Source organism: Phoca vitulina, unplaced genomic scaffold (genome assembly GCF_004348235.1).
Source record: "Phoca vitulina isolate PV1807 unplaced genomic scaffold, GSC_HSeal_1.0 scaffold74, whole genome shotgun sequence".
NCBI classification, from domain to species: domain Eukaryota; kingdom Metazoa; phylum Chordata; class Mammalia; order Carnivora; family Phocidae; genus Phoca; species Phoca vitulina.
The window spans coordinates 5,614,455-5,642,365 of record NW_022589777.1 but is presented as its reverse complement, the minus strand read 5'-3'; the positions used below and the strand labels follow the sequence as shown (position 1 = coordinate 5,642,365).

General features: G+C 43.1%; 1 protein-coding gene across 6 annotated transcripts in view; it reads left to right on the top strand.

The window, feature by feature from the left end:
- The first annotated feature begins 2,099 nt into the window (after positions 1-2,099).
- SYTL2 (synaptotagmin like 2) overlaps positions 2,100-27,911 on the top strand; it is a 118,135-nt gene continuing 92,323 nt past the window's right edge. For all 6 annotated transcript variants that reach the window (XR_004298021.1, XM_032393511.1, XM_032393510.1 and 3 more), the window contains exon 1: positions 2,100-2,216. The gene's annotated coding sequence lies outside the window, so the exon portion shown is untranslated. The remainder of the gene's footprint in view (positions 2,217-27,911) is intronic.

The window sequence follows — 27,911 nt, the reverse complement described above, 5'->3', positions numbered from 1 at the left end:
AGGAAGAGAAAATACATTTATAGTACTGTATTTATATAAAAAAAATCTGTGTATTAGTGAACCTGTGCAGTTCAAACCCATGTTGTTCAAGGGCCAACTCTATTTCTATTTTATAAAGAGGAAAAGAGGCCTACAGAGGTCAAGTGACTTGTCCTAAGTCAACCGGCTGGTTCCGCGGTGGAGTCCAGTGTTAAGGTCAGGACACACACCATCTGTACACTAAACCCTGCACTGCATTATCCCTATCCCCTTGCTTTTCCCTTCAATATCAACAGAGAATTTTTGTGAAATTTGCATGTCATTTACATGCAAAGTATTTTGAAGAATGGCAGTCTACTACAATAGGTTAAGAGGAACAAGCTTCTGCTGATTTGATATGATCATGTTAACTAAGATTTATTCAGTACTTCCTCTGTGCCAGGCACTCTGCTATCCACTTTCTCATTTTAACCTGCACAGTAGCCTTAGAGAGGAGCATTATCACCATCTCTTTTACAAATGAGCCAAGTGAGGCACAGAGAGGTTAAGTAACTGGCTGAAGGTCCCGTTAGGAAGTGGAGGGGGGGCAGTATTTGAACTTTGGCCATTTAATGTCAGGGCTCCAGCTTTTAACCTCTGAGCTTTCTGACCTTTTGCAATGAGGGCCCCAGCAAGACTCTTCCTCAAAATTTCTCCCCCACCTGTCTTGCCCAGAGCCTGAAGTGAGACTCCGTACACCCTCCCTAGCAGGTGTTGCTATTTCTCTTCTGGGAGGAGTGACACTTGGAACAGGGAGAATTGAGTTCCTTCAAAGCCTTGTACCAAGAATGCAGGGCACCCAAAGGTGAGCAAGATCCAGGGCCTGCCTTCCCCGTTGGAGAGGGGCAGGAAGGAGATAACCAAGGCACACACAAACAACATTGAAAGTGAGATAGCAGATACATGAGGTCAGACCACTCCCCTGCTTAAAGCCATTCACCAGCTGCCCTCACCAATGGACACAGCAAGGCAGGCATGGCTCCTCTTCTGCATCTACCTCTGTAGCTTCATCTCTGTCTCACCGTCACACCCCCTGTGCAACATAGGACAGGCATCTGTATGTCCTTGCCTGCTTCTCTGCAGCTCCCCCGTCTGCCTCGCTTACAGCCTTCCTTCAAGACTTACCTTGGTCACGTCTGTATTTAAACGTCGCCTCCTCTTCCAGTGTTTGTGACTCTACAACACTTTGCACACCTATTCTAGCTGTTATTACACTAAATTGAAATTATTTGCAAATATGTCTCTTCAAAGGCAAGATGAGTGATTATTCCTCTTTTGCATCCCCAGTGCCCACCCAGCACAGGGACAGAGGAGACTCTCAAAGCTTGGGTGAAAGCCAGAATACACACATAACGCAGCGCAGGGATTCCTGGGCCAGGTGAGCAGCCCAGCACCCAGCACCCAGCACTGAGGTCCTTGGGGATCAGCATTTGCAAGTTTGAGAGAAGGAAGATTTTTGGAAGAACTGAAGGCAGACCTGGGCCACCCTCAGTTGGATGGACAACACAAATGGGGGAGATGAGGAGAAAGGAGAAGGCCTTAAGGTTTACCTCTTCCAGAAGTTTGCTTGAGCTGGCCCCATCATTGGTAACATTTTTAAATTGGCCCTGATATAATCCAGGTATTATTGGCTACTTTTAAAGCACCACTACATTTAATCTTAACAACTTGTGAAGTATTTTTATCTATTTTATACGTCCAGAGCGGTTAAAGCATCTTGATCCCACCCGCTTTCCGGTGTGATGGTTGACCTCGCTCTCTGAACGGAGGGGTTCTTTGCGCGCCACCTTTTTGGGCTTCGGGGACTCCTAACGCACAGCGGTCAAAAAATAACTGCTGAACTCTTTATGTGCACAGTAGAAAAGTTGTTTGAGGCCAAGGTGCACTTGAGGAGGCCGGGCGGGGAGGGCCAAGGGGGAGAGAAGAAACAGCACCAGCGCCGGGCAGTGGGAGAAGGGCAGGGGCGCCGGCTGGAGTGCCCGCGCGCCGGGGGCGGGGCGGGGCGGGGCACGGGCGCCACGCCATTGGTCCGCGCGCCCGGGAGCCGCCCCTGCGTGCCCGCCCACCGCCCGCAGGGGGGAGCCTGCACCCGCAGCCCGGCGCTGACAGCGGCGGGGCAACACCTGGACCGGTGCGGGGCGGAGCCCGGGCGCGCTTTCTCGGGGAGAGAAGGCTCCCCGAGCCGGGTCCGGAGGAAGGTAACGCGCCGCGCCGAGGGTTTCGGGGTTTGCATCACCCTGCTGGGTCTGCGGACTCGAGGACGCGGGAGGCGGCGAGACGCTCTCCCTGCCCCGCTGCGACTCACAGCAGCGGGGTTCTAGTCTCTATTTCTCTCCCCATTCGTTGTGTTATCTCGGGCAACTTTCTTTCCCTCTCCGGGTCTCTGTTAAATGAGGGGGTGTTGATGTTGACTGATGCTTTGTCGTGTTCTGAGTTCTAAACCGCGAACAGCGTTTTGGCATCCGGCAAGCTCCCTTCTTCAGATCCCCACCTATAAGAGCCAGCTCCGCTGCCCAGGGAGCTCAGTCTTCAGGAAGCCGAGGTACCCGGTAGGCGGGGGTTCTGCTGGGCTGTCGCGTTTCCCGGGGCTTTTGAGGACTGACCCTGGGCTTTGGGCTGGCTGTTGGCGGGACCTGACCGCAGAGTAACCGCCCCCAGGTTGCTCAGGTGAAGTAAAGTAGGGCGTTAGGACCTATCTACAGGTGGGGTGCTGGGAAGGGGGAGTTGGGGGCTGATGATTTTTACTTGGAAAACAACAGTTTTTGTTTTGGAATTATTTTCCTACACCCAGACCTCGTCCCGTCGTGAGTTCTAAACCACAGGAATGGGATTTATCATCTTCCAGGATGGAAAACCAACTGCTTCAGCAACCAGGACATAGGGCTCCATCAGCAGTGGGCCTCTCTCCCCACCCATCCTGTTTCCTCCCTCTTCCCTTTCCTCCCTCCTGCCTTTATAAATCCCCTTGGACTTTCAGGGGCTCCATTTTCTGTCCGAATGAAAAGTGCTCATTTTCATTTAGTGCTGGTTTGTGACCAGCAGCCCCTAGAGCTCTGGGCTCTGGGTTGAGATGGAAGCCTGGATAAGAGCAGACTGTGGATCATACTCTCAGCCTCCTGACCCATACAGCCTGGCAGGGATGTGCAGAAGAAGCCCAGTAGGCTTCAGACAGACAGACATGGGAAGGTAGATGGACTCAAACTGCTGTCCAGCTTCCTGTCCCCTTCTTGGCAGCCATTCCCAGGGAGGGAATGGTGGCCCCAGCAGCCAAACGGAGGATGACTGAAAGGAATTGAGGACTTTGATTGGGGGGGAGGGGTTACTGTGGAAGGTCTCCAGGTGCTCCCTCCCCTCCCTTTACCCCTGTAGTCCTTCTGCCCCCTTAATGTGGTGTCTGGGTGAAATCAGATGCCAGGACCTGTCGAGAGTGGTGGGGAAGGAGGCAGGGCAGTGACAATATTGACTGTGTTTATTGGGCATTTATGGGCCAGACATTCTTCTTTGCATATCATGTGTCTTTAGTTCTCACAAAGCCACATGAGGAAAGATATACTGACATTTACCCCATTTTACAAATGAGAAACTGAGGCTTAGAAAGATTGCTTCCCTTAGCCACATAGCTAGTAAGCAACATAGCTGGGATTCAAATCTAGTCTCTGTGATTCTAAAACCTGTGTTCTTTCCACCTTTTCTGGTGCTGCTTGAGTAAGGGCAAGCTGGAATCATAACAGCAAGAATGATTATTACTGAGTTCTCAGTAGGTGTCAGACACTGTTCAAAGCATTTTTAGAGGAGTTACGCCATTTATGGTGCAGGAGTTTCGGTCATTCTGGTGGGAATTAGGGACTGCCTTAGCCTCTCTCAAGTAGCAGTCCTGTTCCAGAACGCCTGCCTGATTCCCCGCAGCTGCTAGTGAGTGAGTGGGGCGGGCGCCCTGTTTGCTTTATCCTAGAGGTGGTTTGAGCTAATGAAAGATTGATTGTCCACATCTGATCCGTTGGACCTGACCGTTGGCTTGTGAATGATCCCACTGTCCCCTAAGAGGCCTTTCTCAGGCTTTGCCCAATAAACATTTGTGGAATGAATGAATTAGCACCTTGTGCAGAGCGGTCTGCTATCCTGCCTTAATGGGGCAGCCCGGGCCCCACCATCCTCAGAACCCAGGGTGCCAGGCCAGGCAGTTCTCCCCTCTGGGCAAGGGAGGTAGAGTGAACTATGTCCCTGTGAGCTTCCAGATTTGCCTGCTAATATGTTTTCTGCCACCTGTTTTATAAAGAATTTTAAAGTTATAGTAGATGAAGAAAAAATTGATTTTTTTTTAAACTAACAGGAAAAGTGACTTAGTCTCTCTCAAAAAGGGGGGTAAATAAGATGGTACTGTTTGCCTTAGGGCTTCTCAAACTTCTCCATAGAAGAATCTCCAATAACGAAACTGACAAGCCCTTCTAGGGGTTGGGGTATTGACCCCAGCAAGATTGAAAATTGTTTTAGGAATTTATGTGATTTTTTTTTCATGTGGTTTCATATGTTGAACTTGGTTTCAATATATAAAACAAGTTTTTTCCCCAAAATATTTGTGTAAAATTGGTGTCCTGGCATATTGTTTTATATTCTTGGGAGCTGAGAGTATCAAATGGAGAAGTAGGGCAAAGGTTCTGCTCTGGGGGTTTGGGTACTATTTATGTTTTTCATGCACTTAGTTTACAGTAATAGAGCTTCCCAACCCCTTGTGGAGATAACCCCTTTCCTATTTATCTGAATGAAGAGTGTGTTTAAAAAAAAAAAAAATCTTTATTGTTTGATCCCCCCACCAGCTTTATTAAGATGTAAGTGGAATATAACATTTTGAGTCCATGATGATTTCATACGTGTATATATTGCTACTATTTTTTTGTAGTGAGAACATTTAAGTATTACTCTCTAGCAACTTTCAAATATATAATACAGCATTGTTAGCTATAGTTGCCATGTTGTGTATTAGATCCTCAGAACTTAAGTCATCTTATAATTGGAAGTTTGTACCCTTTGATGAACATCTCCCCATTTCTCCCACTCCCTGGTGTCTGGCAACCACCATTCTATTCTCTGTTTCTGTGAGTTCAGCTCTTTTAAGATGACACATACAAGTGACATGTGAGATCATTATTTGTTTTCTTATTACCAGAGCTATATATATATTCATTGTAGAAAAAAACAAAATACAGATTAATAATAAGAAGAATACATCCATACTCAGAAATAACTAAGGCAAAACTTGGGAGCTAGCCTTCCGAATCTTTTTCTCTGTGTCTATATGAGTAAAGTTAAAAAAAAAAAAAAAAAAAGGGAACAAACGATGAGGCCCCTGGCTGGCTCAGTCAGAAGAGCATGTGACTCGATCTTGGGGTTGTGAGGTCGAGCCCCACGTTGGGTGTAGAGCTTGCTAAAAAATAAATAAATAACTTAAAAAAAATAAAAAGAATCGCTGGTGTCTGGGTGGCTCAATCAGTTAAGCATCTGCCTTCAGCTCAGGTCATGATCCCAGGGCCCTGGGATGGAGCCCCGCATCAGGCTCCCTGCTCAGCCTGCTTCTCTCTCTCTCCTCTTGCTCCCCCTGCTTATGCTCTTTCTCTCTCCCGCTCTCTCTCTAACAAATAAATAAAATCTTTTTTTTAAAAAAAAGAACTTATAAAAAATAAGTAAGATCATCATAAAGGTTAATCCTGTTTGTGAACCCCAAAGTCTACCCGCCTCATAATGAATTCCCTGGTGTCATGGAGTTTCCAGCAGAGGGAAGTGCCTGCTGTGTGTGGGGCTGTTGCTGGCATTCAGGATCAAGCTGTGTTTCTTGTGAAATGACTCATGTGTCTTAAATGTCTCAAATGTAACTGAAAAGGTAGCTCTTCAGTGTTGTTGAAGTGCAAAATGTGAGCAGAAAACTAAAGCTAAATTGCACAGGGAGGAGCCTTAGATAAGATCATTGCTCCTGCATTGCATTTTATTACCTGTGTGACTTTGGGCAAGACAGGTAGCTTCTCTGAACTGGTTTTCCCTTCCGTAAATTGGAGATAATGACACCTTTTCTACCTTCCCCTACCAGAGTCACTCTTGAGGACCAAGTGTCAGGTGTGATTGTTACTTGAATTGCATGCAAGTGTATATGCTATTTTTAAAAAGATGTTTAAATGTAGAAAGATCAAAAGTATTGTAGGTCTTTATAAAGTGCTGGAATCTAACTCATGGGCTTAACATTTCAGTAGGGCTTAACTATAATGCAAATGCTCTGTTGGATTCCTACTCTAAGTTTTCTTTGAAAAATGTGATTCCTTGATGGCTAACATCTCGTCGATTGTCATCACAATTCTGAACTGAAAAAAGGACAGGAAATAGTCCCATTTCACAGAATAAAAGCAGGCTTGCCATTCAAGGGAGCTGTTCATTGACACAGAGAATCCTAGAATCCCAGGGCTTTCTCTAATTGCCTTAAGCAATGTAGAGGTGTACAAGGAAGAAGCAGTGAGAGTAGCTGGAAAGACAGGGTGCTTGTAGGGGCATGGCTGAATACCGGCCCTTGAGCCACTGCCTCAAGGGCTGCTCCCAGGCATGCATGCTCTCAGATCCTGGCAGTTCCGGAAGGGGCCCTGCATTGGGAGGCAGGTGTCTCAGCTTCTGTTCCTGCTCCAAAGACCAGCTGTGTAATCTTAGCCATATCTTCTCCTTGAGCCTTGGTTTCTTTATAAAGTGGAGGGATTGGGACCAGAGGAGGTACCTTCGAGTCTTAAAAATCTATGATTCTGGTCGTTTTTCATCTATGTCTGCCCAGATGGAACTTTGGTGGAGAATTACCACATCCAGATAAATCAGGTGTGGGGAAAATGTTTCCACTTTCTGTTGCTTCCAGCTTTTGGTGCCCCTCATGATATTCTAAGCGTCTCCCCAGCTGACACCCTCATGCAGAAGACACGATCCATAGATCATTGAGAGGAGAATTGTTTCTGCTCATCTATTTGTTACTATTAATCTAAAACCTCCTTAGATTTTTGGGAGGGAGAACTACTTTTAGTAACTTTGGGGAACGTTGGTTGACAAGTGTATAGTGAAAGCAGGTTATTTCTAGCAATAAGGCTATGTGTGTACTTGGCCTTGTGCCATGACTTTTGCAGAATGTGGGAGAAGCACACTCTTGAGTGGCTCAGAGCTCAAGGAGAGGGAGATTCAGGGAGGAAGGAGGGAGAGAGACAGGAGAGAACAGAGAGTACCAGGTGTGGCTGGAATATAATGGAGATGAAAAGACCAATTTGGGAAAAGACTGAGCCCCCACAGACTTAGACCGTCTAGTTTCATTCTGCATTTACATTGCCTAACACTCAATGGGAACTTAGTATTTTTAATGGATTAATAAATGAACAAATGAAAGAATGAATGATTCTTCTGAAATGAAATTTTTGCTGAAATATATGGTACAGTGACTGCCAGGTGGTTGGAGTGGTGTCTTTATATATGTGAAATGTTTACTTACACCCTATGAAAACACTTTCCTGTGCATTATCCTGTATAATCACAATAGAGATTTTTTTAAAAGGCCAAAATAAAAGCATTTCCTAATGCCATATTTTCTAGACACTTCAAAGCCACTACTAGTAGAAATGGATTTGGTTTATCATTTCTAGATAAGTCTTCTTTTTCTGTAAAAGCACCAAGAAATACTTGAGGGGTAGGAGTATAAGACCCAGTAAACAGTTCCACAAATTTGCATTCCAAGTCAGAGGGAGAAAGACAGGCATTGCTTAACATCTGAGTGACTAGACATTTCTTTTTTCCCTTGCAGAAGCATTGTTTTACCATAAATCTTGACGGAACTGATGCCATCAGCTTCTGATTAGACAGATGTGTTTTGTGCCACCATTACTCACGGCCACAGGCGCCTGGGCTCTCCTGCCACTGGCTGAGTCAGCTGATTAAAACATAGGGCTGCGAGGCTGAGGGCAGGGGCTGGATCCCAGGCCAAGCCAAGTGGCTCAGTCAGATCCATGCCTCAGCCACTCCCACCCCTTGCACCAGCAATCTGCACTGGGAGAAAGACTGAACTATGTAATGTTAGATTTATTAGGGAAGATTCTTTACCATTGCTTGTTTTAGACTAGTCATTTGAGTTTTAGGAGTAAGGGGTCTCCATTTTCAGTTTAATTCTTTGACCCTTGTTGGAGTGGGTTCTAGGGTTATTTCACATTTCCCGTCTTGGCACATGCTCACGGTGTGCATCCTGAGACATTTGCTACCCCAAGTCTGCAACTGTCTCCAGGGCATATCATTTCTCCTGTGTGTCTAAAATGGGAATGATCATACTTACCTCACAAAGTTGCTCTGAGCATTAAATGAGGTCACATTTAATCAATGAAACAGCAAAAATGGATTGAGATGCTTTTGCTGGGTGGTTGGCTAGACTCATCAGCCAAGGGCTCACCACCTCATACCTGTCTGGTGCCATTTTTGATGTAACTACTGTTTCTATGTGACATGTATTCAAGATGCCTTGTGAATAGTTGAAACCACAGGCATTCAGGGGCAAATGCTATGGATCGACTGCATGGACAGCCCCTGGGGATAGTAATTGTTTAGGTAGGATTCATCTTCCTCAAAAGTTATTTCAAAAGTATTTTTGTCTGATCTGGTACGTCCTTTGTTGCTAATATAACATATTTCATTATATCTAGTTGCTTCAGATTGCTTTTTTAAGTCCCGTGAGGCAAGTAAATGATGATCATATCTGAGCAGTTACTATGTACTAGGCACTGTTCTAAGCACTGTACCTGCATCCATTTATTTAATCCTCGCAGTAGTCTATTATTGATACTATTTTGAGTACTATTATTTTTCCCCTTTGATGATGATGAAATTAAGGCACAGATGTTAAATAAGTTACCCAAGATGACATAGCTAATAAGAGGAGGAACAGGGATTTGAACCTAGGCAGTCTGACTCTAGAGCCCATGCTTTGGATCATTAGAAGATAATCTTTCCAAGCAAAAATGTCACTTTCATTGTCTGTAAAGTAGGAGAAGGTCACATTCACCCATCCTCATAGCTTTCCACTCTCGTTCGTGGAAGGAAGAAGCTAAAAACAGTTCTAGATGCAGGATGAGGATGCATAGCTTGGCAAATGTTTTGACCATACAAGATAATACTTGAAAATGAACTTGTTGCATGAAATTCAGGAAATTTTATTACCTAGAGACAGCAGTCATTAAGTTTAAGTCTTGCAGGAAATATCTGGGGGTGAGACTGGATTACAAAGTGATGAGTCAGCAATTTAACACCCCATTTCAGTATCAATCCTGGGCTGTAATATAGTAACTGAAGTGCTGTGTCTTAGGAAGTAAGGTAGTTGCTCTGTTTACATCAGGTAAATCACATCATTTATGGTCTTTTGCTTAGAAGAGAGAAACTGTATCTTTTCCATTCCTTTTGGGGATGTTATGAATAATAACAAGAACATGGTGATAAAAAGAATGCTTACTATCTATTGAGTACATACTATGTGTCAGTCCCTTGCCAGGCCACTGCTCATCTAATTGGAAGGACAGTTCTCTGAACTAGATGATGATTACCTATTTTACCGATGAGGAAATGGAAGCAGGGAAGTTAAGTACATTGCCCAAGGTCAACAGTTAGTGAATGGCAAAACAAACATTTGAATTCCAGTTACTTCCCTTGGCTCAAAACCTGTGCTCTGTCCCCTTACAAGTACTGCCTCTTTCTGGGTATTCTTTAGAGGGAGGATGTTATATCCACATTTACCGAATCCTGTATTGAAGCATATTGCTTGGCATAAGGCTCATAACAGGTTATTATATTTGAAACTGGGACTGTTCTAGGAAACCTGGAACATTTCTGTTACCATAGAAACAGTAATGATGGACTTGATATAAGTCTTTCAGGAGAAAAATCTGGTTTTCCTAACATACCATAGCCTAAGGAGACAGGTGCCTACTTGGCAATTAAGAAGCAGGATTGCCTGGGACCAGAATAAGTGAAATATGATCTAGAGAACTGTCAAGTAATTATTTCTTTATGCTTAATTTCTGGAAGACCCCAATTGCATTTTATTTTGGGGTATTATAACTTGATAAATGAGAAGGAATATGTGAAGAACTTAAGTAAAAACAAAGTTGGTCTTCATATTGTACATGTTGTAGAGATTTATTACAGAATTCTTTGTACCAGGTACCCTACTCAGACCACTTAAATATGACACTTTTTTACTCTGATAGCATGCATATGTAGGTGTTTTTGAAATAGCATCATACCACCTTTCTGCAAATATAATCCCTGTGTTGTTGCTAGAAGGTAAGTAGCAGATGGATGAGGTGCAGTCATAGGTGGAAAGTCAGAAGCCAGAATCGTGGGAAGCACAGTGGCCAGCATGGTGATAGGGGAGGGGCTATAGCAAGGAAAGTGTTTCTGGATTGTGTCCATGTGTGAGTCTGGAAGTGCATGTTCCCTACAGAGGCCACTGTCGTGGAATCAATTTGGCTTTGCAGTCAGACAGTACTGAGTTTAAACCTGGGATCCATTTATTAATTGTGTAATTGAACAAGTAACTTAACCCCTCTGAATCTGAGTTTTCTTTTCTGAAAAAATTGCATCTGTCTTCCATCTCTCACAAAGTGGCTCTAAGGAATCAATCAGATAATGGATATATTAAAAGGTCTAACATTGTGTCTTGCACAGAGTCGCTGTTCGGTGTCCGTTCCTTCCCTCTCTCTTCTCTTCCCCCTCGATGCCTCTGTTGGCTCCTGAGAGTTCCCGTTGTACAAGCTTTGCCATTATCCAGCTGTACTTCTTCAAATCTCTTAATTTTACAGGTGCTTCCACTTCTACCTATAGAAAACAGGGGCTGATGATAGTTGCCCCACTCTTTTATAGGGTTTTTATCTAATCATTAGGTTGACAACCAGATTCTGGGGATTAAAAAAAGAACAAGAAAATGCCCATGATAAGGGCGACAATGGTAAAAAGTTCTTACAGTTCAATGTAAATGTTCTAGTGGAAATACATACAGCTTGTTGTGAGATTGTAGAGAGCACTGCCTGGGAACGTTGGAGGGTGACAAATGAGGTGGAACCGTGGCCCACGAGGAGTTTGCTAGATTGAGAAGGGGATGGAGTAGAAAGGACAGGTTCAAGGACTTTTGTGTTCAGTGGCACAGAGGCAGGAAGGGCATGGGATACCAGGGGAGAGACCATGGTGTTGGCATGTAGGGCCGAGAAGTTGTGGCTGGAGGGGCTGCTCATGTGTTGGGCTGAAGCCCAATGGTGAAACCAGGCCAAACTCAATCTTGTGAGTGAGATAACTGGATTTCTCTTTAGGACAAACAGCCTAAATTATGGAAATGATTAACACTGCCCAAGTTAGGGCACCTGGGTGGCTCAGTTGGTTAAGCGACTGCCTTCGGCTCAGGTCATGATCCTGGAGTCCCAGGATGGAGTCCCACATCGGGCTCCCTGCTCAGTGGGGAGTCTGCTTCTCCCTCTGAACCCCCCCCCACCTCGCTCTCTCTCTCTCACTCTCTCTCTCTCTCTCATTCTCTCTCTCTCACATAAATAAATGAAATCTTTAAAAACAAACAAACAAACAAAAACACTGCCCAAGTTATGGAAGATGGATTTGATTGAAGGCACAATCCTTTGGACTTATGGGTCCAGATAAAGTAATATATTTTAAAGCTTTTTGTAAAAAGTTCTTATAGAGATGGGGCTGCTATTTAATTCAAGACTTCTACAAGAAGGAACAGATGTATAGGAAAATAGTGACTCCATATCCTAATTTATGGACTGGACCACTTGGAGCCGTATTATTCCAAAAGGATAAATATGCTCTGCTTTGGAGCTAAGTAACCATTTTTCAGTAAAGGACCAGGGATGTTTTTGGCAAGTGATTGAGCTTAGATCCAGAAAGATATTAAGACTTTTTTTTCAAATCTCCAGAATTGAGTTTAAGATTCAGTGCATGCTGAATTTGGGTAGTGATTTGTTGAATGTCTTGTGCTCCGTATGTGCTGCTGTGGTTATCAGTCCCTGAATTTCCTCAGGGGACAAGCAGGGAGGCTTGGGCCACAAAACAATCATTTATGGACAAATTGCAAGAAACTGGGTGGCTTCAGTAGTCAGGGTCAAACACAAGTACACACAACTGTGTTTGTGTGTTTCTAGGTCTGTGTTTATGTTTTCCTGAGTGTTGTCTGCTTTATCCAGACCAGAGGGAAAACTTGATCTATACCCAGAGTTCCTCGGGGAGAGCCACTGGGGAGATTTGCCTTGGTTACTAGAGATGCCTAGATGTAGAGAAGACACTTGCTTCCCCACATGATCTGGGTGGTGGCTGGGAACCAAGGGTGTGGGGAGATGTGGCTCTAGCTGCCAGATTCTGCAGGGACACGTGTGACCCTACCATACAGCTGAGCACTAGGGTTTGCTTGGTGTGTGAGGAAGTGAGGATGGAGTGGATGTGCTTGCTTTTTCCTTCTCTGATAAGCTTTCCCCAGGATCACTCTCTGAGCAGTCAAGAACTGAAAGCAAGTCTTGGGCTGACATGTGGTGCGCAGGGAGCAACAGGTAACGCAAAACTCCTGAAGGCATTTCCCCTGGGAGTGTTAGGGTATGAGATCTTTGAACCTGTCTTCTTCTTAGGGCAAGTGCAGGTCCTTCTCACTGGGTTAATGGAGCCTAGGCAGAGTCCTTGATAGATGTGGGTTTGGTCTCTTTCCTTTGAGACCAAAGGCACAAGGGAGGGGTCAGGTCTTTGAATGGTGTATTTGTGTGTTTCACTATTTCTAGTTACGATGACCAAGTGTTAGTCTTAATATTTAAATGCAGTATGATTGGTTGATTTTTGTTTCTCCTCTTTTTAGACTATTACTAAATAGTGAACGTTTGTTGATAAAAGGGGAAGCATGCACTAGTGGGAAGAATATCAAGTTTGGAGGCAAGAGTTCATTGGACAAACACTTGCTGAGTGTTTATCATATGCCAGAAATTGTTTTAGGCTCAGAAATCAATGGGGAAGACAAACCTCTGTGATTACCATGCAATGTGTTGTTAATAGATGTAAGGAGAGAGGAAGGAGGTGGGGTCATGAGGGGAAGGGGGATCAAATGCCAAGGGCTTCCTGGAAGAGGCAGCACTTGAGAGGAGATTGATGGATGAATAGGGATCAGAAAGTTAAGGGCAGGAAATTGTGTGGTGGGCACAATTTTATGTTCAAAGCAAGACTGGAAGGACCTGAGGCCAGAGAGGTAGGCAGTCAGCTGATCGTGGAGAGCTTTGTGCAGCTTGTTGAGGAGACTGGGCTATTTTAAGATCCTGCCTTGTGTCCTGTTCTGTGTGAAAATTAGGCAAGTATTTCCTCTCTGAGCCTCAGTGTCCTTATTAGTAATAGATGTTAATGATTACCTAGCTTTACTTCATGGAATTATAGTGAGACTCAAAAGAGATAGTAATAGCTAACAGTTATTGACCACTCACACAGATTAGCTCATGTAATCCTCACCACAACTTTATGAGATAGGTACTATTGTTAAGCCCATTTTATAGATGAGAGAACAGAGATTAAGAGATGTCTCAGATCATAAAGCTAATAAGTGGTAGAGTCAGGATTTGAACTGAAGTAGTCTGTCTAAAGAGAACTTCTCAGTGTGTGTGTATGTATGTGTTTATAAGTGCTAACTATTTGTCAAGCTCAAGAGCCAAGTTCTGTTGGCTCGAGGCAAAAGAAATGCATAGCTGTGGACTTGCCCTGTATAGTCTTTGGCTTCTCAAAAATGCCTGTTACCAATGGGTCTGTGTGTCTGGGGAAAAATATTGTGCCTGCTGGTGGATACCGACAGGTAGGCTTCTAACAGTGGAGAGGACCACTTTTCCTCAAGAGGAACATTTAGTGACCTGCAAATGATGAATTCTGGAGTAAAGTGGACCATCTGCCTCTGACAGGGAGGTTTTTCTGTTGATACATCTGATACTGAAGATGGAGGCTCCGCCACTCTCACACCAGTGTCCCCTTGGAAGGGCGAGGGCGGTTCTGCATTTCATTTCCTCCTACATTCTGCCATTGTCCACCGTGGCTGGCTGAGGAAGTGGCTGCTTTGCACAATCATCCCTGTCCTTTGGGTTGTGAGGAACACCTTTGACTATCCCTGAGCATCTCCTCATTTCTGCCCACCGAAAGAGAAGGGGCAGGCAGCCATGTTGAAGGGGCAAACAGCCAATGCCACTGTTGTTCAGACCCCGTGTCTCTATAACCATCTCTTCTTTTGAAGGGTGGGTCCTCTTTCTACTACTTTCTCTAGCCCCAGAACTTCATCTCACCTTCTTTTTCACAGTGACAAGAGGCCTTGGCTCTCACACAGTTTTCTGTGGGATGGTCTTCTGTCTTTGATTGGCAAAGGTCACTGGTGACATGCCCATTACCCAGTCTAGCGAGTGCCCCTTTCTCTGCCCCACTCAGCCTCTGCTCCTTGCGGCGCTTGGCTAGGTGGACAGCTCCCTCTTTCCTGGAATTCTTTCCCCAGCTTTGTGACACACTACTGTTCATTTTCCAGCCTGACTGCTCTTTCTCTCTTCACTTGACAAGCACAATGTCATCTGCTTTCTTCTCTGTGCTTTTTTTGTTTGTTTTTTTAGAGATTTTATTTATTTATTTGACAGAGAGAGGGAGAGAGAGCACAAGCAGGGGGAGCAGCAGAGAGAGAGGGAGAAGCAGGCTCCACGCTGAGCAGGATCCCGACGCGTGGCTCCATCCCGGGACATGGAGATCATGACCTGAGCTGAAGGCAGTTGCTTAACTGAATGAGCCACCCGGGAGCCCCTTCTCTGTGCTTTTTCTTTGCATTCTTTCCCTTGTTGAGTTCAACCACCCCCAGTTGAGACTCTAGGTTGGCAACTGCCGTGTTTCTGGTTCCAGCCACAGCCTCTCTCCTGAACATTGGTTCCTCCTCTCCATTGGAGTTCTAGACATGTCTTCTGAATTTTCTGCCATGCTATTAGTTTTTACCTTTACCTTTGCCTGTCTTTCTCAGCATTCTTGGGTTGCTGCACAAATTAACTTAGGGAAGTTAATCTTTGCCGAGAGTCACACAGCTATGAAATAGCCCTGGAGCTCAAGCCCAGGTCTGACTCCCAAAGCAGTGTTTTTGGTTTTGGTTTTGTTTTTTTACCTTTGTGCTGCCTGAACACATGCTGTGACTTCATTCATTCATGCATTTCCTGAGGCACGTTGTTACTGCTTCCTTCCCAGTGTTCTTCCCAAATAATATTTATATTTCACCTCCTCTGCTACTTCCAGCCTTCTTTGACTGTTGTGAAGTTTACTGAGAAAGTCTTGGCCCTTTGGCTTATAGTCACTAATCATGCTAAAGTAGCATGATTAAAAAAGTAAAAACACAGACACGCACATGAGCTCCCCATTACCTACCACATAAAGGACAATCTCAGTCTGACATTTGAGACCTTCACTGATCTGATACTAGCCTCTGTTTTTATTTTTTATTTATTTTTAATTTTTTAAGATTTTGTTTATTTTGAGAGAGAGCAAGAGAGCACGTGAGCAGGGGGAGGAGCAGAAGGAGAGGGAGAGTATTTTTTTAAGATTTTACTTATTTATTTGAGAGAGAGAGAACACAAGTGGGGGGAAGGACAGAAAGAGAAGCAGACTCCCTGTTGAGCAAGGAGGCTGATGCGGGGCTCAATCCCAGGACCCTGATATCATGGCTTGAGTCAAAGGCAGACGCCACCCAGGCGCCTGGGGGAGGGAGAATCTTAAGCAGACTCCCCACCCATTGTGGAACCGGATGAGGCTCGATCTTACGACGCTGTGATCATAACCTGAGCCAAAATCGAGTCCGACGCTTAACTGACTGAGCCACCCAGACCCCTCCAGCCTCTGTTTTTAATTCTTATCTTCTATTACCTCTTTCTATGAACCCTGTCTTCTAGTCTAATCATATTCCCCTTTCCCTCTAGCGGCCTCTGTACTTTGTTCACATAGCTTCCTGTGCCTGGAGTGACACTTTTATTCTCCTTGTTGGGCTCTTCCTAGCCTGTCACTTACTTCCAAATCCTACCTGTCCTTAAAACTGCAGCTCTATGGCAATTCTTACCAGAACTTCCTGGTTCATCACAGCAGGAAGTTTCCTCTCCCTGCCCTACCTGGCCCAGTTTATACCTCTTTTATGGCCATCATCCCATGCCAACTTGTGCTATCACTCTTTACGTACTTCTCTTATCTTTCCTATTGGTCTGAAAATTCTTAAAGGAAGGGGACTAAGGGACTTGTCATTTCCTTAATGCCTGGGGCACAGCAGGCTGTCACCATACAAATATGCTGAATGAATATATTTTGAAGCACTGAATTATGTTCACCGTGGTTTTTTTAAGGATTTCAATACATCAATTGGCTCTGAGAATTTAGTGGTCAGTGGATGGGTATTAATTAGATATTTGGATTTTTGTTCCCCTGTGTGCAGGAAAGAATTCACACAGCAAGTCTGAGACTGTTTATCCTTAGGCCTGCTTGCAAGCTTGATCCTTTACTGGTGTCTGGGAACTTGGATTTGAGAAGGGTTCACACCACTCTAAATGATAAGTGTAGCTCACTCTACCTAAAAGGTTTGTGCAAACAGTGCAGTTGAAGCTGAGCACCTGCTTTCCTTCTGGGAGTCTGGAATTTGGTACATGCCAGGCAGGGAGTGTCTACCTGACCAGTCTCCAGTAAAAATCCTGGGCACTGAATGTCTAATGAGATCCCTGGTTGGTAACATTTCACACATGTTGTCAGAACTTGTGTATCCTGGGTGACTGTTCTGGGAGAGGACTCTTTGAAGCTTATGCTTGGTTTTCCCCAGACTTTACCCCATCTACATTTTTTCTTTGCTGATTATGTTTTGTATTCTTTCAGTGTAACAAATCATAGCCGTATGGCTATATGCTGCCTTATGAGTCCTCTTAGTAAAGCATTAAAACCTGGGGCTGCTCTTGGGGATTCCCTCAACACGCCATGAAATTGTTATAGGATTTTTGTCCCCTTAGTGTCTGTGGTTCTTGGTCGTGCCGCTTCAAAGAATGAAGAGGTAGACCAGACAAAGAGTGGTGGGCAGCAAAGCAAAGTTTATTGAGCAAGAGTATAAAGCTCCCAGAGAGGGAGGGAGGCCCCAGTGAGTTGCCCCCGGAGTTTCTAAGTTTAGGAGTTTTTATGAGCTCTTTTGCGGAACTTCCTTAAGCAATCAGGATGTGCTGAGTCATGCCAATCAGGGCTTTGGTCACGTATCTATCTACCTATTGGGTTAATGTCCATGTGCTGATGGTCTTTTTTTGCTGACATCTGGGGGCTTAGGTCTTACCTGCCCCTTGCCCAAGATATTGACAAATGCTTTTGTGGTTAATTGTCTTATTTTAGGACGTTTTGCAGAAGTCATTTCTGCAAAGGCTGCAAAGCAGAATGTCAGTGTGGTCCTGTCTAAGCTGCAAAACAGGATGTCAGTGCTGTTTTATCTTAGCTGTCCTGACTCCGTATTTTCTCACTGGGGACTCTGACCCTGACTACCTATCTGTACAACTAACTCCTAGTAAAATGCCACAGATGCAGAGCCAATACTTTTTTTTTTTTCTTTTTAAAGCCAAGACTTCAGAGATATGAAACACTCAGAGAGGTTATTGGTTTTTACATAAGAGGAGCCCAGTTCGTAAGACCAATATGTACATGGTCTTGTGAATGTATATGGTACTCTGCAGAATAAAGCTGAAAGCTTCTTGATTGCCCACTCTAAAATCTGGGTGAGAAAGAGCTATTGGAGAAGATTTTGTTGAATTTTTTAAAATGACATCTCAAGTACTGTCAGAGTCCCAAAAATATCAGTTATCAGAACTAGGCTCTTAGAAAAATTAGGGGCAATATTTGCCTGGGATCCATTCTCATTACTCCTCTAAATCAAGGGTTGAGTTCCTTGGGACATTTTTTCTTCCTGAAAATGAAGGGTGGGCAGAGCATCCAGCCTGTTGGCTTTCTGTTGTGTCAGACATGAGCTAGGTGTGTGGTGTGAATCATTTCCTTTAATCCCCACAAAGACCCTCAAAGGCAGGAATTTTAAGCCATATACTATAGATAAGGAAATGAAACTTAGGGAAGTTAACCTTTGCTGAGAGTCACACAGCTATGAAATAGCCCTGGAGCTCAAGCCCAGGTCTGACTCCCAAAGCAGTGTTTTTGGTTTTGGTTTTGTTTTTTTACCTTTGTGCTGCCTGAACACATGCTGTGACTTCATAAAATAATAATTAATCATCATATCACTTCATCATCCTATCACTTTAACAAGTGGCTAAATCTTATCTGGGTCTCTGTCAATGTTAAGTTTTGAGAAGTGTTCGCTGCTGGTGCCCGGCCGGAAGTTTGAGAGGAGGGTAGCTTTCAAGTATGCTCCGTACATGTGTGTGCCCTTCCTACCCAGTCCCGGGGTCTCCGGGCACAGCACTAGCAACCTTCTTGCCTCTGCTCATGTGCCTGCCCAGGGAAGGCCGGGGAGGGTCTGCTCCGTCGTTTTGCCAAGTCTCCCTGAAGTCTTCCTCTTGACAGATTTTGGGCAAAAACTTATTTTGGAACAATTGGCTTTATTAAATTTGAAAGAAATGGAGAGTTCATTTTTTAAAAAAATTATTATTAATACAACTATAGGGAGGAAAATAGAAATGGAGAGTTGAGGGTGCCCTCTTGTATTCTTGTTAATTTCATCCTGGGAAATGCTTTTATAGAACATTTCTTTAAGATGATCAGCACAGTTCAATAAGGAGACAAGGGTTTGGGTTCCAGAGACGGCGTGGCAGGTGCTGACCATGAGCAAATAAAATCAGCATCTGGTATGATGCTCGGCTCAGACTAGGTACATGGTTAACGTTAGCTGAATGAATGCAGTTGGGCGTAAGTATCTTACTTCTCTTGCTGCTCAAAGGATGCAGTTCCCATGAGTGCGCTCTGGCTGAGGAAGGGAATATTCAGTTATTGTTCAATCAGATGTTGAACCTGGGGCCGGGCCATCCATCATCTTTCAGAGAATGAAATGCAAATGGTTTCTCCTTGGTAGGATATAATTTTATTTGGATTACGGAGAATAGATTTAGTGGCGGTGATAGCAAAAACAACAGCGAATATATAGTGTTTACTCCACTAGACTAAGTGCTTTACACATGCAAACTCATCTCATCCTCACCTCACACTTTCAAGTAGGTATTTTGTGGATGAGGAAGCTGGCATGTAGAGAGGCTAAGTCGCTTGCCCAAGGTCACAGAGTGAGTGGTAATTCAGAAACATAAATGTGGATACCCGACAGCCACTTGACCTCTCCCTAGTGGTATTATAAGGAAATAGGAATGTAGGCGTTTTCCCCATTTTTTAAAAATGTTGGTAAAATACACACAAAATTTCCCATTCTAACCTTTTCTACGTGTACAGTGGCATCACATCCACAGTTTTGTGCAGCCATCTCCACCATCCATTTCCATAACTCTTCCTGTCACTGGCTAGACCCCAAGACCTGACCTTACTGCCCACCTGCTTGTCACTCACTAACCTTTGTCTTAACGTTTTTCCTTAAACTCTTCTTTCCAGTTTTCCTCTTACCTCAGGCAAATGAAACCTGAAACCACACTTCAGGTGATGCCGACTGCCTTGATGACACCTGTGGGCCAGACCACCCAGACCTTTTGAGCTAAACCCCTGACTCCAGTGGCCTGACCCCTGGAATGACCGTCAATTACCTTTACCTCATTGTAATACTAAAATCTCTGCCCAGAGAGGAGCCCCGGTCTCATTTACACAACATACAGTACAGGTATAGGCATGCTTCCTTAAGGCACAGGTACGCCCATATGCCTGCTTCTACATAGGATGACAGAGCTTCCCTATCTGAATATTCATCCTAACCCTAAACCAAAGGTACCCATTCTCTCTCTCTCTCTCTCTCTCAGAGTCATGGCTTTGGAAGCTTCCATGTGATCTCCTTATTTGCTGCAAATATGGTTTTTTTCTTTGTGTGACAACTCACCTGGTGTAGTTTCTGTGACTCACCAAGGAGTGAACTCACATTGGTTCAGTTACATTTGCACTGAAATTCTATATCCACTAAATAATAATTCCCTGTTCTCTCCTTCCTCGAGCCCCTGGCAACCACTGTTCTACTTTCTCTCTCTATGATTTGACGAACCACCTCATATAAGTGGAATCATACAGTATTTCTGTTTTTGTGACTGGTTTATTTCACTTAGTATAATGTCCACAAATTCATCTATGTTGTAGCATATACCAAAATTTCCTTCCTTTTTAAGGCTCAGTAATATTCAGTTTTATGTATATACCACATTTTGCTTATCCATTCATCCATCAGTGGACACTTGGGTTGCTTTCATGTGTTAGCGCTTGTGAATAATATTATGAACATGGGTGTACACATGTCTTTGAGACCCTGCTTTCAATTTTTTGGAAATGGGACTACTGGATCATATGGTAATTCAGTTTTTAATTTTTTGAGGATCTGCCTTACTATGTACCACAGCAGCTCTACCATTTTAGACTCCCACCAACAGTGCACAAGGGTTTCAGTTTCTCCACATCCTTGCCAATACTTTGTATTTTATGGGTTTTTTTAAATAGTAGCCTTTCAAGTGGATGTGAGGTAGGTATTTATCCTTTCTGATGGCTGAGTAATATTCCGTTGTATATATGGACCACATCTTCTTTATCCATTCGTCTGTTGAAGGGCATCTCGACTCCTTCCACAGTTTGGCTATTGTGGACATTGCTGCTATGACCCCAGGAAACAAACTCAGGGGTTCAGAGGGGAGGGGCGTGGGGGGAGGGGGTAACAGGGTGATGATGGGCATTAAGGAGGGCACGTGTTGTGATGAGCACTGGGTGTTATACACAACTAATGAATCATGGAACACTACATCAAAAACTAATGATGTACTGTACAGTGGCTAACTGAACATAATAAAAAAATAAAATTAAAAAAACAAATAGATGTGAGGTGATATCTTGTTGTAGTTTTAATTTAAACTTTCTCAAGTGATTAGTGATGTTGAGTATTTTTCATGTGTTTATTGGCCATTTGTAGGTCTTGTTTGGAGAAATGTCCCTTCAAGTCCTTTGCTCACTTTGAATCAGGGTTTGTTGTTGTTGAATTTTAGGAGTTATCTATATATCCTGGATATTAATCCCCTATCAGATACATGATTTTCAGTATTTTCTCCCATTTTGTGGGTTGCCTTTTTACTCTGTTGATAGTGTCTTTTGATTCACAAAATTTTTTACTTTCATGAAATCCAATTTGTCTTTTTTTTTTTTCTTTTTGTTGCTTGTCCTTTGGTGTCATAGCCAAGAGATCACTGCCAAATCCAATGTTATGAAGCTTTTTTCCTGTGTTTTCTTCTAAGAGTTTTTTAGTTTTAGGTCTTACATTTAGGCCTTTGATTAATTTTGAGTTAATTTTTGTATATGCTGTTAGGTAAGGGCCCAACTTCATTCTTTTGCATGTGGATATCCTGTTTTCCCAAGACCTTTTGTTGAAAAATCTGTCCTTTCCCCACTGAATGGTCTTGGTGCTCTTGTCAAATATCATTCGAGGGAGCCTAGGCATTTTTAAAGGCCATCTGTTTTGTGGTATTTCTTGATTTTATTTATTAAAAGGAAATTGCAGATGAAGGACTCCACTTTTCATGAATTCCTGGAGCAATTTCTGGAAATTCTGCTTTTTCTTTTGCTTCTAATAATTATTTAAATTTTTATCAGAAAGAAATGAGAATTCATATTTGAGTCTTGTCCTCCCCCCAATAATATGATTTTTTTTTCTTTCCTCAAATTATCAAATAGTAGAAATCAAGCCCACATAAGCAGATTAGACTTTGTAAACTCAAGTTCCCTCAATGGGGAGCCAGTTCATGGAGATACCTATGATGCCTATTCGGGAATTTGGATTCTTTTGAGTTTGGGGCTATGAAAGTCTACTCTGTGACCTTGAGGAGGTAGGGGGTTTACTGCTTGTTCTATTGTCCTTTAGAGTTTAAATCTGCACTTTTGAGTCATTGGAGCATGGGGATTGAGGAACTGTGAGCTCTTTTCTCTAATGAATTATATAGCATCATCACTTAAAGATAGCAAAGGATTAACTTCTTATTTTGACATGTTTCCAGTTGTGCTGGACTTGTTTTATAGACCACATAGTTATTTTTATTTTTATTTATTTTATATTATTTTTTTAAAAGATTTTATTTATTTATTTGACAGAGAGAGACACAGCGAGAGAGGAGACACAGCGAGAGAGGGAACACAAGCAGGGGGAGTGGGAGAGGGAGAAGCAGGCTTCCTGCTGAGTGGGGAGCCCGATGTGGGGCTTGATCCCAGGACCCTGGGATTGTGACCTGAGCCAAAGGCAGATGCTTAACGAATGAGCCACCCAGGCGCCCCTAAAACACATAGTTATTTTTAATTAAATATTTTGCAGGGTTCATATTTGCATTGAGGGAGCGTACTGACTAAAACAATATGAAAATGCAATTGCTTGCCAGCTTCCAGCCACAGATTCTCCAGCCTTTTTTTGGTAAGAGGATTTTTCATTTGTGCAGAACTAAATAATGTGACAGCTGTGAGCCCTTAACCATGGAAATGCCTATTTATTTGCCTGTTGCAACAATTTCCATGACAGAAAGTGTTGAGAACCTGCCCTTGATTTTTAAGGACAAGTTTATAAAACACTGGTTGTGAGATATATCAGTTTACATTTCATGGGTGTTATCAAAATTTGAGATGGCTGAAACTTTTCTCCGTGTCTGTCTACTGGAGAAGATTTTTAATTCAGTCTCAAAAGAAAATGACTCATCTTCGAGACATAGAGTTTGATTAATAACAATTCTCAAATGAGTTCCTTCCTTATAAGTATTTATATTTTGTAATGAAGAGGAAACAACAACTCTGAAACTAAGAATCTGGGTGGGGGGATGCAGTTTATTAACAAACAATTTGCTTTTATGATTACTTTTCTTGTGAAATTGTTTTTTCTCTTTGGTTTATTGTTTCTAAAAGGTATTTGTTTGAAGAGGAAAAAAAATCCTTCTGGAGACTTGAGGGTACTTAGAGTGACACATTTCATAGGATTCCCATTTAAAAATGGTTTGCATTAAATGGACTAGAAAATCGAGCTACAGGTTAAGAGAGAAATGAGCAACCCCGACTTGGAATAGAAGACAGAAGGGCAAAGGACACTTGGTTGTCAGCTGCCTCCGTTCCTCTGAGAGGTAGCTGATTCTGAACTATGCCAGAAGAGTAGGTTTGAGGGAGCTCTCTTGGTAGAGCCCAGGGTTACTGCTCATTTGAAAACCACTTCCGACTAGAGGCTGGGCTGGTGACATGGGTTCCCTGGCAAGTGAAGTCTTTTTTGATGGTTCATAGAGTTTAATCTTTTATAGAACAATAGACTTTCCCTGGAGCAGACTATACCCCCTCATCTGACTTTGTTCATCTCGCTTTCTTTGACTCTTACTGGGTATGCACCTAAATGTAGCACATAATGGTAATCTGTCCTGTAGAATTCACTAGTTCCATACTGTGTGCACATTCGATCTCAGCTAGACTGTCAGCATGTCAGGGTTATTAATCCTCTTCTCTTGCAGCTTTTGTATTCCTATAACAACTGGTAGAACTCCCAGGGAATGAGGTTGAGAGTGTTGGGTCTCAGTTTGAAGAAGTTGAGAGAGCAAACAGTATTTGCTGCATGTATTCTCTTCCTTATGAGCTCAAAAGTTTAGGCATATGACCCCACTTGAGTTACTCTCAGTATCTTGCTAACCCCACTTCATCCCAGGACTTTGATTTAGGCCAGATGAGAGGCAATGAAGTGGGCACTCATAAGAGTATTCAAGTATGTATTTGAAGAGCTATTGTAGGCGTGGTGGAAAACAGCTGTTTGCTGTGTCCACAGTGGACAGGGCAAAGGGAACAGAAGGCAGATTAGATGGTAAGAACATTGATAAAGGGCTGGTCAACCTTTAGAATGGGAAAGATGTGGAGAGATGATTTATCCCAGTCTCTCTTCTACAGATGAGGAAACTAAAGCAGAGGCAAGTTGAATGATAAGTCCAGACGAGGAGTTAGCACAGCCAGGTATGGAATCAGTCTCCAGGCCTACAGTAGGTGTTTCTGAAACGCTCCACTCCCAGTCCTCAATCATTGCAGAGGTTGGGACTAGGTGCTCAAGTGCTCTATCCAGCAAAGCTGAGGGCTCTTCCTTTCTGGAGTTTTTGTTTGCTTGTTCTTTCATTTTAAACTTAAATTTCTATATGACTGTCTTCCTGAAGAGGTGCAAATGAAGTTCAGAAAGGAGTGGAATATTTTTCGGAAGTCCCTGTGAGCCACAATATTTACTGAGAGTTCTTTGCCTTGGAAGATACACGTTTGTTCCCATGTCCCATTTCTTCTTCCACATCATACTTCATCTCTTTCTCCTGAAGTGATTTCTGGGTCCTTTGGTTTTCTCTTCCACCATGGAAGTGTGATGGGGCAGGAGCTGCCCACACCATAGGGCACACCTCAGTTTCCCTAAATAGCAGACTAGCAAGGATCTTCAAACTGTTCTTTCTCTCTAACATGTGGGAACCCAGGGATCAGAGGAAGCTGCTGGGAGCCTGTCCTTACAATGCAGATGAATTTAGAAAGAAAGAGAAAACACAATGTTAGGTAGTAGTCACTTAATAAATAATTGTTGGACAGATGAATTACGGTGCTTCTCCCCCTTGTTCTCTTGTAATTATAGAATGCAAAGGGACTAAAGATGCATTCAGCTCAATCTCCTCATTTTATGTGGTCAAGCAAGTGAAGCCTACAAATCTTAAATGATTTTCCCAAACTCATACAGCTAATTAGGGTCTGTGTGGGGGCTAGGCACTTGCCATTCTGTGTCTTCATATCGTATTAGGTTGAACCAAGTGAAATTACCATTTCCGTGGGACAAAACATTTGTATATTGACAGTTTGTGTGGTGCAACCTAAATATGTTTGAAAGATCAATACCGTATACTTTCTTAGTTCAGTAATAGCAATAATAACCTTGGCCTTCTCTAAAACAAGCAAGCGTATAGTAGTGGAGCCTATTGTGAAGGTCAAGAATACTGGTTCTGAATCAGATGATTCTGGTTTTATATCCTTGGTGTTGGTAAGCTGAAGTTTCCTCGTCTACAAAATAGGAAAATTGTTAGGTACATCACTTTTGATTGTTTTAAAAGTTAAATGAGCTGATTTTTTGAAGGGCTTAGTATAGTGCCTGGCACATAGTAATCATTTAGTAAGTTTAGGCTATCATTCATTGTATAAATAAGGAAAAGAATAAAATTCATAAAACTTTAAAATTTATAATTCTTCTGAACAGCACATTCATCTTTTCTGAAATCTGTGGGATATGCCACACTTCATTGTTTAAGATGGACATACATTTATATACATATCTTTATATATTCTCTATTTCAGACGCTTCTGTTAGTTATAGAGAATGTGCTTGGAATGATGTTCTATCTATTTTTAAGACCTTTTCTTTGACAAAATGTGCTTTCGTGTCAGGCGAGATCATTATGGTAGAAGTTAAGCAAACACGTGTGAGTATGCATACTTAGACACAAGCTCCATAAAGGAAGGGGAGCTTTTCTGTCACAGTCATGCATGACTCTTCCTCAGTTTCTAGCAGAGGCCAAATGTATAGTCAAGGCTCAAAATGCTATTGACTGACCAACTGAGCTAGTATATTCTTTTAAAATGTGGACCTTGGAACCATATCCAGTGTTTGTCCATCTCTGCTTCATGGATCAGCAAGTATCTCTACTGCCTGGGCTTGGAGACACCCATGTGTAAAGTATTTCTCAGAGAACTCCTCATGACCCAGTGACACATCCAGAGCAAATATGTTTTCAGAAAGCTACACACTTAGGGGAAAAGTTATCACCCTCAGGATAAGAAGGGACCAAGGCACTCCCAGCCCCGAGAAGGAAGCGGTAGACTTACCCTGAAAACAAATACTTCCCTAGCAGAGAAAATAAACATAGGTAGTTCCTCCTTCCCTTCAGGACCACCAGCCTATCATTCTTGGGCTCAGCAGACTTTGTGGGTGTCTTCCCCAAGTGTCTAAGCTGCCTTTGAGCAGGACCACTGCATGGAACCGTGGGGGAGGGGAGCCAGCCCCAGACAAGCCCTCTGTAGTGATTTACGGGGAGAGGGGCTTGTGGTACCCTAACAGCTACCCATAAGTGCCCTGATTAGCTTCCACTCAAACTGGCCTCTTCCCATGTAGTCCACCCTCCAGCTCCATTTATTTTGTCCATGTGACTGCTGCCGTTGTAAATGGAAGCAAAGTCAGATCTTCAGAGAAAGGTGCGACATGAAGGGAACACTTGCTTACTTATTTAAAAAGACATAAACTTACTCAGAATTGGCTACCATTTTGAACTATGAAGTGAAACATTAGTGTCTAGAAGTATCTGTGGAAGGATATAAACATTTCTTGAGCTTCTACGTAGGTTGGCCTTGAGCTTGGCTGTTTTTGTACGCCATGTCTCATTCACATAGCTACCTTGCAAAAATAAGTATTATCCTCCATTTTACTAACGGGAAAACTGAGGTGCAGAGAAATGAGCTGCCACAGGATCACACAGCAAATAATCAATGCAGCTCTGACAAAATCTATGCATGTGCTTGCTACTACGTCGCCCAGCTGCAGATGGCCTTTAATTTCGTGACAGGCCTGTAAGGCGGTGGGCACAGCTGTCACTGACCTCTTGAAGTTCTGAAAATTGGAGCAGAAGCGTTGTGAATTTCTGGTTTATCCAGCTCCACGATGGGGAGTAGAAAATGTATACATTCTTTCATTCACTTATTCATTTATTCAAAACACTTCTATTCAGGCACTAGGCTCAGCATTGTGCTAGGTACTGAGAGGGTATCAGAAAGGTTTAGGACATGGACTCTATCTCAGGAGCTTTTATTCATGGTGAGGAGAGAAGAGTACTGAAATAGTTATCCTTAATGTAAGAACAGGAGTTAGACTGGGTGACAAAAAACAATTGGTATGAGGTGGGAGAAATCTGTGTAGGTGGTTAGGAAAGGTTTCATGTGTTAACCACACACACACACACACACACACACACACACACACACACACACAGAGTCTCAAATTAGTGGTGCCGATGGTGGCAGAGGAGAGATTGCTTGAAGATATTTTTTTAAATTAAACTTTTTATTTTGAGATAATTGTAGATTCTCATGCTGTTACAAGAAATAATACAGAGAGATCTGTGTACCCTTAACCTTGTTTCCCTCAATGGTAGTAACATCATGCACAACTATAGTATACTATTCACCTCCAGGATATTGACATCAATATCATGTGTGCACAATATCATGTGTGCCCCTGTGTATTAAGTTCTATACAATTTTATCGCAGGTATCCAACACCATCACCAAGATACTCATTGGTTCCATCCCCACAGGGATCACTCCCATTTTTCTTTTATAACCATATCCATCTCCCTCTTACCTATGCTATCTACATCCTTAACCCCTGGCAACCACTAATCTGTTCTCCATTTCTATAATTTTGCCATTTCAAGAATGTCATATAGATGGGACGATATAGTGTGTAACCTTTGGGGACTGGCTTCTTACATTCAGCATAATTCCCTTGAGATTCACCCAAGTCATTGCATGTAGCTATAATTTGTTCCTTTTTATTGCTTAGTAGTAGTATCTGATGATATGAATATACCACACTTTCACTATTCACCTGTTGAAGGGCATCAGGGTTATTTCTAATTTCTGGCTATTGCAAACCAAGCTGATAT